The sequence below is a fragment of the Hordeum vulgare genome, chromosome 3H (assembly GCF_904849725.1).
Source record: "Hordeum vulgare subsp. vulgare chromosome 3H, MorexV3_pseudomolecules_assembly, whole genome shotgun sequence".
NCBI classification, from domain to species: Eukaryota; Viridiplantae; Streptophyta; class Magnoliopsida; order Poales; family Poaceae; genus Hordeum; species Hordeum vulgare.
Window position 1 is genome coordinate 37,781,989 of NC_058520.1, and position 12,000 is coordinate 37,793,988.

The window sequence follows — 12,000 nt, forward strand, 5'->3', positions numbered from 1 at the left end:
TGGAAAAGTAGATACGATGGAGACGTATCAGCCCCCTATGGCACATCTGCCCTACCTCTTCCGCCTATAAATTCAGAAAAAATCCAAAACTGCGTGAGAGATCCACGAAAATACTTTTCCGCCGCCGCAAGCTTCTGTCTCCGCAAGATCCCATCTGGGGCACGTTCTGGTGCCCTGTCGGAGGGGGGATTCGGATACGGAGGGCTTCTTCATCAACACCATGACCTCTCCGATGATGCGTGAGTAGTTCACCATAGACCTTCGGGTCCATAGCTAGTAGCTAGATGGCTTCTTCTCTCTCTTGGATCTTCAATACAAAGTTCTCCATGATCTTCATGGAGATCTATCCGATGTAATCTTCTTTTGCGGTGTGTTTGTCGAGCTCCGACGAATTGTGGATTTATGATCAGATTATCTATGAATCTTATTTGAGTTTCTTCTGATCCCTTATATGCATGATTTCATATCCTTGTAATTCTCTTCGAGTTGTGGGTTTTGTTTGGACAACTTGATCTATGGTTCTTGCAATGGGAGAAGTGCTTGGTTTTGGGTTCATACCGTGCGGTGAACTCACCCAGTGACAGAAGGGGTAGCGAGGCACGCATCGTGTTGTTGCCATCAAGGGTAAAAAGATGGGGGTTTCATCATTGGTTTGAGTTTATCCCTCTACATCATGTCATCTTGCTTAAGGCGTTACTCTGTTTGTCATGAACTCAATACACTAGATGCATGCTGGATAGCGGTCGATGTGTGGAGTAATAGTAGTAGATGCAGAAAGTATCGGTCTACTTGTCTCGAACGTGATGCCTATATGTATGATCATTGCCTTAGATATCGTCATGACTTTGCGCGGTTCTATCAATTGCTCGACGGTAATTTGTTCACTCACCGTATTATTTCCTATTTTTAGAGAAGCCTCTAGTGAACACTATGGCCCCCGGGTCTACTTCACACCATATTTTCAGCCTTACACTTTTACTTCGTTGCACTTTCCGCCTTCAGATCTCACTTTGCAATCATTCTTGAAGGGATTGACTACCCCTTTATAGCGTTGGGTGCAAGCTCTTTTGTGTTTGCGCAGGTACTATGGACTTGACGCGATTCTCCTATTGGATTGATACCTTTCTCAAACTGAGGGAAATACTTACTGCTCCTGTGCTGCATCGCCCTTTCCTCTTCAAGGGAAAAACCAATGCAAGCTCAAGGGGCGACAGAAAGGTTTATGTCGCCGTAGCAGAAGAATTTCTGGCAAAATTGGGTTGAAGGTTTATGGATGCACACGTAGTATCTCTACTTGGTGCGGGAGGTTTGGCTAATATGAGGTGGAAGCAATCGTCACATGCTAAGGGATCTCTAATCATATAACATTGTTCAGAACCAAGCAAACACAATTCATTATGTTGTCTTCCTTGTCCAACATCTACTTCTAAGCATGTAATAGTGTAGTGAGTGATCACAATCATAGATGGTGTCAAAGATGATATATTTATATGTGAACCTCTCCTTCTTTATCACTTCCTATTAATTGCAACAATGACCAGGGTCTACGTTTGTCTACCCTCAACAAGTTTCAATCATCATTCTTTTTATATGTGAAGCCATCACTTCCCATAAGATCATTACATGATCTTTCATGCTTTTGTTCTTTTCTCATTCTTTTGATCATAGAATGAGGCAAGGCCCTTAACTAAGACACTCTTTATTATATGGCTCACGAGCTCGAATACATCAGGGGTGACACAAAGCAAAACTCAAGCCTAAAACACTAAGACTTTTATTCTACTAGAGAAGAATAAAACCGAAAAGGAACGAACTAATAAAAGGTAAAGGCAAAAGATGTGATGGTGATACGATACAGGGGCAACTCCCCCAAGCTTGGGACAAGCCAAGGGGATTGCCCATACCCATGCTTAGTTGTCTTCGTTTGGAGGTGATGGTGGTGGAGTTGTTGCAACATGGGTTTGATCCTCCATCTTCCAAGGCATAGGTGCTCCATCATGGAAAGATGAACAAGTCTCTGGAATACTCAAATCTGCAACCAACCGTATTGATTTAAATCTATACTCATACTCACAGTTTTGATTCTGCAGGTCATATATCTGGGCTTGGAGGTGATCAATTCTGTCATAGAGCCTGGAGAGGTGCTTCCCAACGTCATTGGCATCGATCTTGTGCTTGTTGGTGAACTCCGTGATCATCATGTGGTTGGCGTTGAGTCCACGCTCCACCATCCCTTGGCACTTGAAGACCTATTGCTCTATGGCTTCGAGGCTCGCCTCCATGCTTCCAGTCTTCTTGGTGTTGGAATTATGCCCTAGAGGCAATAATAAATGTATAGTTATTATTATAATTCCTGTATCAAGATAATAGTTTATTATCCATGCTATAATTGTATTGAATGAAGACTCATTTACATGTGTGGATACATAGACAAAACACCGTCCCTAGCATGCCTCTAGTTGGCTAGCCAGTTGATCGATGATAGTCAGTGTCTTCTGATTATGAACAAGGTGTTGTTGCTTGATAACTGGATCACGTCATTGGGAGAATCACGTGATGGACTAGACCCAAACTAATAGACGTAGCATGTTGATCGTGTCATTTTGTTGCTACTGTTTTCTGTGTGTCAAGTATTTATTCCTATGACCATGAGATCATATAACTCACTGACACCGGAGGAATGCTTTGTGTGTATCAAACGTCGCAACGTAACTGGGTGACTATAAAGATGCTCTACAGGTATCTCCGAAGGTGTTAGTTGGGTTAGTATGGATCAAGACTGGGATTTGTCACTCCGTGTGACGGAGAGGTATCTCGGGGCCCACTCGGTAATACAACATCACACACAAGCCTTGCAAGCAATGTAACTTAGTGTAAGTTGCGGGATCTTGTATTACGGAACGAGTAAAGAGACTTGCCGGTAAACGAGATTGAAATAGGTATGCGGATACTGACGATCGAATCTCGGGCAAGTAACATACCGAAGGACAAAGGGAATGACATACGGGATTATACGAATCCTTGGCACTGAGGTTCAAACGATAAGATCTTCGTAGAATATGTAGGATCCAATATGGGCATCCAGGTCCCGCTATTGGATATTGACCGAGGAGTCTCTCGGGTCATGTCTACATAGTTCTCGAACCCGCAGGGTCTGCACACTTAAGGTTCGACGTTGTTTTATGCGTATTTGAGTTATATGGTTGGTTACCGAATGTTGTTCGGAGTCCCGGATGAGATCACGGACGTCACGAGGGTTTCCGGAATGGTCCGGAAACGAAGATTGATATATAGGATGACCTCATTTGATTACCGGAAGGTTTTCGGAGTTACCGGGAATGTACCGGGAATGACGAATGGGTTCCGGGGGTTCACCGGAGGGGGGCAACCCACTCCGGGGAAGCCCATAGGTATTTGTGGGGGTCACACCAGCCCTTAGTGGGCTGGTGGGACAGCCCACCAAATCCTATGCGCCAAGGAACAAAAATCAAAGGAAGAAAGAAAAAAAAAGGAGGAAGTGGGAAGGGGGAAGGACTCCCTCCCACCAAACCAAGTAGGACTCGGTTTGGGGGGGGAGAGTTCTCCCCCCTGGCTCGGCCGAACCCCTTGGGGTCCCTTGGACCCCAAGGCAAGGTCCCCCTCCCTCCTCCTATATATATGGGGCTTTTAGGGCAGATTTGAGACGACTTTCTCACGGCTGCCCGACCACATACCTCCATAGTTTTTCCTCTAGATCGTGTTTCTGCGGAGCTCGGGCGGAGCCCTGCTGAGACAAGATCATCACCAACCTCCGGAGCGCCGTCACGCTGCCGGAGAACTCTTCTACCTCTTCGTCTCTCTTGCTGGATCAAGAAGGCCGAGATCATCGTCGAGCTGTACGTGTGCTGAACGCGGAGGTGCCGTCCGTTCGGTACTAGATCGTGGGACTGATCGCGGGATTGTTCGCGGGGCGGATCGAGGGACGTGAGGACGTTCCACTACATCAACCGCGATCTCTAATCGCTTCTGCTGTACGATCTACAAGGGTACGTAGATCACTCATCCCCTCTCGTAGATGGACATCACCATGATAGGTCTTCGTGCGCGTAGGAAATTTTTTGTTTCCCATGCGACGTTCCCCAACAGTGGCATCATGAGCTAGGTTCATGCGTAGATGTCTTCTCGAGTAGAACACAAAAGGTTTTGTGGGCGGTGATGTGCGTTTTTCTGCCCTCCTTAGTCTTTTCTTGATTCCGCGGTATTGTTGGATTGAAGCGGCTTGGACCGACATTACTCGTACGCTTACGAGAGACTGGTTTCATCGTTGCGAGTAACCCCCTTTGCTCAAAGATGACTGGCAAGTGACGGTTTCTCCAACTTTAGTTGAATCGGATTTGACCGAGGAGGTCCTTGGATGAGGTTAAATAGCAACTCATATATCTCCGTTGTGGTGTTTGCGTAAGTAAGATGCGATCCTACTAGATACCCTTGGTCACCACGTAAAACATGCAACAACAAAATTAGAGGACGTCTAACTTGTTTTTGCAGGGTATGATTGTGATGTGATATGGCCAAACGATGTGATGTGATATATTGGATGTATGAGATGATCATGTTGTAATAGAAATATCGACTTGCATGTCGATGGTACGGCAACCGGCAGGAGCCATAGGGTTGTCTTTATACTAACATATGTGCTTGCAGATGCGTTTACTATTTTGCTAGGATGTAGCTTTAGTAGTGATAGCATAAGTAGCACGACAACCCCGATGGCGACACGTTGATGGAGATCATGATGATGGAGATCATGGTGTGGCGCCGGTGACAAGAAGATCGTGCCGGTGCTTTGGTGATGGAGATCAAGAAGCACGTGATGATGGCCATATCATGTCACTTATGAATTGCATGTGATGTTAATCCTTTTATGCACCTTATTTTGCTTAGAACGACGGTAGCATTATGAGGTGATCTCTCACTAAAATTTCAAGACGAAATTGTGTTCTCCCCGACTGTGCACCGTTGCTACAGTTCGTCGTTTCGAGACACCACGTGATGATCGGGTGTGATAGACTCAACGTTCACATACAACGGGTGCAAAACAGTTGCGCACGCGGAACACTCGGGTTAAGCTTGACGAGCCTAGCATGTGTAGACATGGCCTCGGAACACATGAGACCGAAAGGTCGATCATGAATCATATAGTTGATATGATTAGCATAGGGATGCTTACCACCGAAACTACTCTCGACTCACGTGATGATCGGACTTGGGATAGTGTAAGTGGATCATGAACCACTCAAATGACTAGAGAGATGTACTTTTTGAGTGGGAGTTTAGCATATAATTTGATTAAGTTGAACTCTAATAATCTTGAACATAGTCTAAGTCCACTTTGAATATATTTGTGTTGTAGATCATGGCTCACGCAAGTGTCATCCTCAATTTTAATACGTTCCTAGAGAAAGCTAAGTTGAAAGATGATGGAAGCAACTTTGTAGACTGGGCTCGTAATCTTAAGCTAATCTTACAAGCTGGAAAGAAGGATTATGTCCTTGATGCTGCGCTAGGAGATGAACCACCCGCTACGGCTGATCAGGATGTTAAGAACGCTTGGTTAGCGCGTAAGGAGGACTACTCAATAGTTCAATGTGCAGTCTTGTATGGCTTAGAACCGGGACTTCAACGTCGCTTTGAGCGTCATGGAGCATTTGAGATGTTCCAGGAGTTGAAGTTCATCTTTCAGAAGAACGCCCGGATCGAGAGGTATGAGACCTCCGATAAATTCTATGCTTGCAAGATGGAGGAAAACTCGTCTGTCAGTGAACATGTGCTCAAAATGTCTGGGTACTCAAACCGTCTAGCTGAACTGGGGATTGAACTCCCGCAAGAAGCTATCACTGACAGAATCCTCCAATCACTGCCGCCAAGCTATAAAGGCTTTGTGTTGAACTACAACATGCAAGGGATGAACAAGTCTCCCGGCGAGTTGTTTGCGATGCTGAAAGTCGCAGAGTCTGAACTCCGTAAAGAGCATCAAGTGTTGATGGTCAGCAAGACCACTAGTTTCAAGAGAAACGGCAAAAGCAAGAAGGGCAATTCGAAGAAGAGCGGCAAGCCTGTTGCCAATCCGCCGAAGAAACCCAAGGCTGGACCTAAGCCTGAAACAGAGTGCTTCTATTGCAAGGGTATGGGTCACTGGAAGCGCAATTGCCCCAAGTATCTGGCAGATAAGAAGGCGGGCAAAGAAAAATCAGGTATATTTGATATACATGTTATTGATGTGTACTTAACCAGCTGTCGTAGTAGTGCCTGGGTATTCGATACCGGTTCTGTTGCTCACATTTGCAACTCGAAGCAGGAACTGCAGAATAGACGGAGACTGGCGAAAGACGAAGTGACGATGCGCGTAGGAAACGGTTCCAAGGTTGATGCAATCGCCGTCGGCACCGTGTCACTTCAACTACCATCGGGATTAGTGATGAACTTAAATCATTGTTATTTAGTGCCTACGTTGAGCATGAACATTATATCTGGATCTTGTTTATTGCGAGACGGTTACTCTTTTAAGTCTGAGAATAATGGTTGTTCTATTTCTATGAGTAACATCTTTTATGGTCATGCACCGAATGTGAGAGGATTGTTCATATTGAATCTCGATAGCGATACGCATATACATAACATTGAGACCAAAAGAGTTAGAGTAAACAATGATAGCGCCCTATTTTTGTGGCACTGCCGCTTGGGTCATATTGGTGTAAAGCGCATGATGAAACTCCATGCTGATGGACTTTTAGAGTCACTTGACTTTGATTCACTTGACACGTGCGAACCATGCCTCATGGGCAAGATGACTAAAACTCCGTTCTCCGGAACAATGGAGCGTGCAAGTGACTTGTTGGAAATCATACATACCGATGTATGTGGTCCAATGAGCGTGGAGGCACGCGGCGGATATCGTTATTTTCTCACCTTCACTGACGATTTAAGTAGATATGGTTATGTCTACTTGATGAAGCACAAGTCTGAAACATTTGAAAAGTTCAAGCAATTTCAGAGTGAAGTGGAAAATCATCGTAACAAGAAGATCAAGTTCCTACGGTCTGATCGTGGGGGTGAATATCTGAGTTTCGAGTTTGGTACTCACTTAAGACAATGTGGAATTGTTTCGCAGTTAACACCGCCTGGAACACCACAGCGTAATGGTGTGTCCGAACGTCGTAATCGTACTTTGTTAGAAATGGTGCGATCTATGATGTCTCTTACTGATTTGCCGTTATCGTTTTGGGGTTATGCATTAGAAACAGCTGCATTCACTTTAAATAGGGCACCATCAAAATCCGTTGAGACGACACCATACGAACTGTGGTATGGCAAAAGGCCAAAGTTGTCGTTTCTTAAAGTTTGGGGATGTGATGCTTATGTCAAAAAGCTTCAGCCTGAAAAGCTGGAACCCAAAGCGGAAAAGTGCGTCTTCATAGGCTACCCAAAAGAGACAGTTGGGTACACCTTCTATCTCAAATCCGAGGGCAAAGTGTTTGTTGCTAAAAACGGAACTTTTCTCGAGAAGGAGTTTCTCTCGAGACAATTGAGTGGGAGGAAGATAGAACTTGACGAGGTTGTCGAACCTCTCATCCCTCTGGATGGTGGCGCAGAGCAAGGGGAAACCTCTGTCATTGCGACGCCGGTTGAGGAGGAAGTTAATGATGAAGATCATGAAACTCCAGTTCAAGTTTCTGTTGAACCACGCAGGTCGACGAGATCACGTGCTGCTCCAGAGTGGTACGGTAATCCCGTCTTATCAATCATGTTGTTAGACAACAATGAACCTGCAAATTATGAAGAAGCAATGGTGGGCCCAGATTCCAACAAATGGCTAGAAGCCATGAAATCCGAGATAGGATCCATGTATGAGAACAAAGTGTGGACTTTGGAGATACTGCCTGAAGGCCGCAAGGCTATTCAGAACAAATGGATCTTTAAGAAGAAGACGGACGCTGACGGTAATGTGACCGTTTATAAAGCTCGACTTGTGGCAAAGGGTTTTTCACAAGTTCCAGGAATTGACTACGATGAGACTTTCTCTCCCGTAGCGATGCTTAAGTCCGTCAGAATCATGTTAGCAATAGCTGCATTTTTCGATTATGAAATATGGCAGATGGATGTCAAAACGGCGTTCCTTAACGGTTTCCTTAAGGAAGAGTTGTATATGATGCAACCCGAAGGTTTTGTCGATCCTGAAAATGCTGATAAGGTGTGCAAGCTCCAGCTATCCATTTATGGACTGGTGCAAGCATCTCGGAGTTGGAACAAACGCTTTGATGAGGTGATCAAAGCATTTGGGTTTATACAAGTGGTTGGAGAATCTTGTATTTACAATAAAGTGAGTGGGAGCTCTGTGGCGTTTCTAATATTATATGTGGATGACATATTACTGATTGGAAACAACGTAGAGCTTTTGGAGAGCATAAAAGGTTACTTGAATAAAAGTTTCTCTATGAAGGACCTAGGAGAAGCTGCTTACATTCTAGGCATTAAGATCTATAGGGATAGATCAAAACGCCTGATAGGACTTTCACAAAGCACATACCTTGATAAAGTTTTGAAGAGGTTCAAAATGGAACAGTCCAAGAAAGGGTTCTTGCCAGTGTTACAAGGTACGAGATTGAGTAAGACTCAGTGCCCAGCAACTGATGAAGATAGAGAGCATATGCGCTCCGTCCCCTATGCTTCAGCCATAGGCTCTATCATGTATGCAATGCTGTGCACTAGACCGGATGTTAGCCTGGCCATAAGTATGGCAGGTAGGTTCCAGAGTAATCCAGGAGTGGATCACTGGACGGCGGTCAAGAATATCCTGAAGTACCTGAAAAGGACTAAGGAGATGTTTCTCGTGTATGGAGGTGACGAAGAGCTCGCCGTAAAAGGTTACGTCGATGCAAGCTTTGACACAGATCCGGACGACTCTAAGTCGCAAACCGGATACGTATTTATTCTTAATTGGGGTGCAGTAAGCTGGTGCAGTTCCAAGCAAAGCGTCGTAGCAGATTCTACATGTGAAGCGGAGTACATGGCTGCCTCGGAGGCGGCTAAGGAGGGTGTCTGGATGAAGCAGTTCATGACGGATCTTGGAGTGGTGCCAAGTGCACTGGATCCAATAACCTTGTTCTGTGACAACACTGGTGCCATTGCCTTAGCAAAGGAACCAAGGTTTCACAAGAAGACCAGACACATCAAACGACGCTTCAACCTCATCCGCGACTACGTCAAGGAGGAGGACGTAAATATATGCAAAGTGCACACGGATCTGAATGTAGCAGACCCGCTGACTAAACCTCTTCCACGGCCAAAACATGATCGACACCAAAACTGTATGGGTGTCAGATTTATTACAATGTAATTCACATGGTGATGTGAGGGCTAGATTATTGACTCTAGTGCAAGTGGGAGACTGTTGGAATTATGCCCTAGAGGCAATAATAAATGTATAGTTATTATTATAATTCCTGTATCAAGATAATAGTTTATTATCCATGCTATAATTGTATTGAATGAAGACTCATTTACATGTGTGGATACATAGACAAAACACCGTCCCTAGCATGCCTCTAGTTGGCTAGCCAGTTGATCGATGATAGTCAGTGTCTTCTGATTATGAACAAGGTGTTGTTGCTTGATAACTGGATCACGTCATTGGGAGAATCACGTGATGGACTAGACCCAAACTAATAGACGTAGCATGTTGATCGTGTCATTTTGTTGCTACTGTTTTCTGCGTGTCAAGTATTTATTCCTATGACCATGAGATCATATAACTCACTGACACCGGAGGAATGCTTTGTGTGTATCAAACGTCGCAACGTAACTGGGTGACTATAAAGATGCTCTACAGGTATCTCCGAAGGTGTTAGTTGGGTTAGTATGGATCAAGACTGGGATTTGTCACTCCGTGTGACGGAGAGGTATCTCGGGGCCCACTCGGTAATACAACATCACACACAAGCCTTGCAAGCAATGTAACTTAGTGTAAGTTGCGGGATCTTGTATTACGGAACGAGTAAAGAGACTTGCCGGTAAACGAGATTGAAATAGGTATGCGGATACTGACGATCGAATCTCGGGCAAGTAACATACCGAAGGACAAAGGGAATGACATACGGGATTATACGAATCCTTGGCACTGAGGTTCAAACGATAAGATCTTCGTAGAATATGTAGGATCCAATATGGGCATCCAGGTCCCGCTATTGGATATTGACCGAGGAGTCTCTCGGGTCATGTCTACATAGTTCTCGAACCCGCAGGGTCTGCACACTTAAGGTTCGACGTTGTTTTATGCGTATTTGAGTTATATGGTTGGTTACCGAATGTTGTTCGGAGTCCCGGATGAGATCACGGACGTCACGAGGGTTTCCGGAATGGTCCGGAAACGAAGATTGATATATAGGATGACCTCATTTGATTACCGGAAGGTTTTCGGAGTTACCGGGAATGTACCGGGAATGACGAATGGGTTCCGGGGGTTCACCGGAGGGGGGCAACCCACTCCGGGGAAGCCCATAGGTATTTGTGGGGGTCACACCAGCCCTTAGTGGGCTGGTGGGACAGCCCACCAAATCCTATGCGCCAAGGAACAAAAATCAAAGGAAGAAAGAAAAAAAAAAGGAGGAAGTGGGAAGGGGGAAGGACTCCCTCCCACCAAACCAAGTAGGACTCGGTTTGGGGGGGGGGGAGAGTCCTCCCCCCTGGCTCGGCCGAACCCCTTGGGGTCCCTTGGACACCAAGGCAAGGTCCCCCTCCCTCCTCCTATATATATGGGGCTTTTAGGGCAGATTTGAGACGACTTTCTCACGGCTGCCCGACCACATACCTCCATAGTTTTTCCTCTAGATCGTGTTTCTGCGGAGCTCGGGCGGAGCCCTGCTGAGACAAGATCATCACCAACCTCCGGAGCGCCGTCACGCTGCCGGAGAACTCTTCTACCTCTCCGTCTCTCTTGCTGGATCAAGAAGGCCGAGATCATCGTCGAGTTGTACGTGTGCTGAACGCGGATGTGCCGTCCGTTCGGTACTAGATCGTGGGACTGATCGCGAGATTGTTCGCGGGGCGGATCGAGGGACGTGAGGACGTTCCACTACATCAACCGCGATCTCTAATCGCTTCTGCTGTATGATCTACAAGGGTACGTAGATCACTCATCCCCTCTCGTAGATGGACATCACCATGATAGGTCTTCGTGCGCGTAGGAAAATTTTTGTTTCCCATGCGACGTTCCCCAACACTTGGGCCCCTCAACATCATGGATGTGCAACATCCCCTCATGCATCTCGATAGATTGAGGGAGTTGCAGCACTCCCGCGAGGTGGGTATTGATGACCTTCTCGAAGATCTTGTCCTTCGGGACGTCATAGCGATCTAGATCTGCAGCAGAAAGAGGCTCGAAACGAAAACAGAAAAGCAAAACTCAAGCCTAAAACACTTAGATTTTTATTCTACTAGAGAAGAATAAAACCGAAAAGGAACAAACTAAGAAAAGGTAAAGGCAAAAGATGTGATGGTGATACAATACCGGGGCAACTCCCCCAAGCATGGCACAAGCCAAGGGGATTGCCCATACCCATGCTTAGTTGCCTTCCTTTGGAGGTGATGGTGGTGGAGTTGTTGCAGAGGTCTTGAACTTGTTTAATTTCCTCTTGAGCATAAAATTCTGCTCCTTCAGATCATTAATTTCCTCTTCAATCCTCAACACCCTTTGGCATAATTCCTGCTTACTCTCTTGCAAAAGACGAGAAGGGATAAACAAAATCTTAGGCTTCTTCCTTGAGTCTGGGAGGCTCGACTTCTTGAACTCCACATGGGTGTCTCCAGGTGGGGGTAGAGGAGCCTCCTCTTCATCGGAACTTATTCCTTCTTTCCCCTTGGGATCATAATCTTCTTCCTCATTAGTAGTCCAACAATAACGATCCAAGTCCCCATAGACCTTGGGGTTAGCAAGCTAATCGGCCACATAGCTCTCCCCCTCTG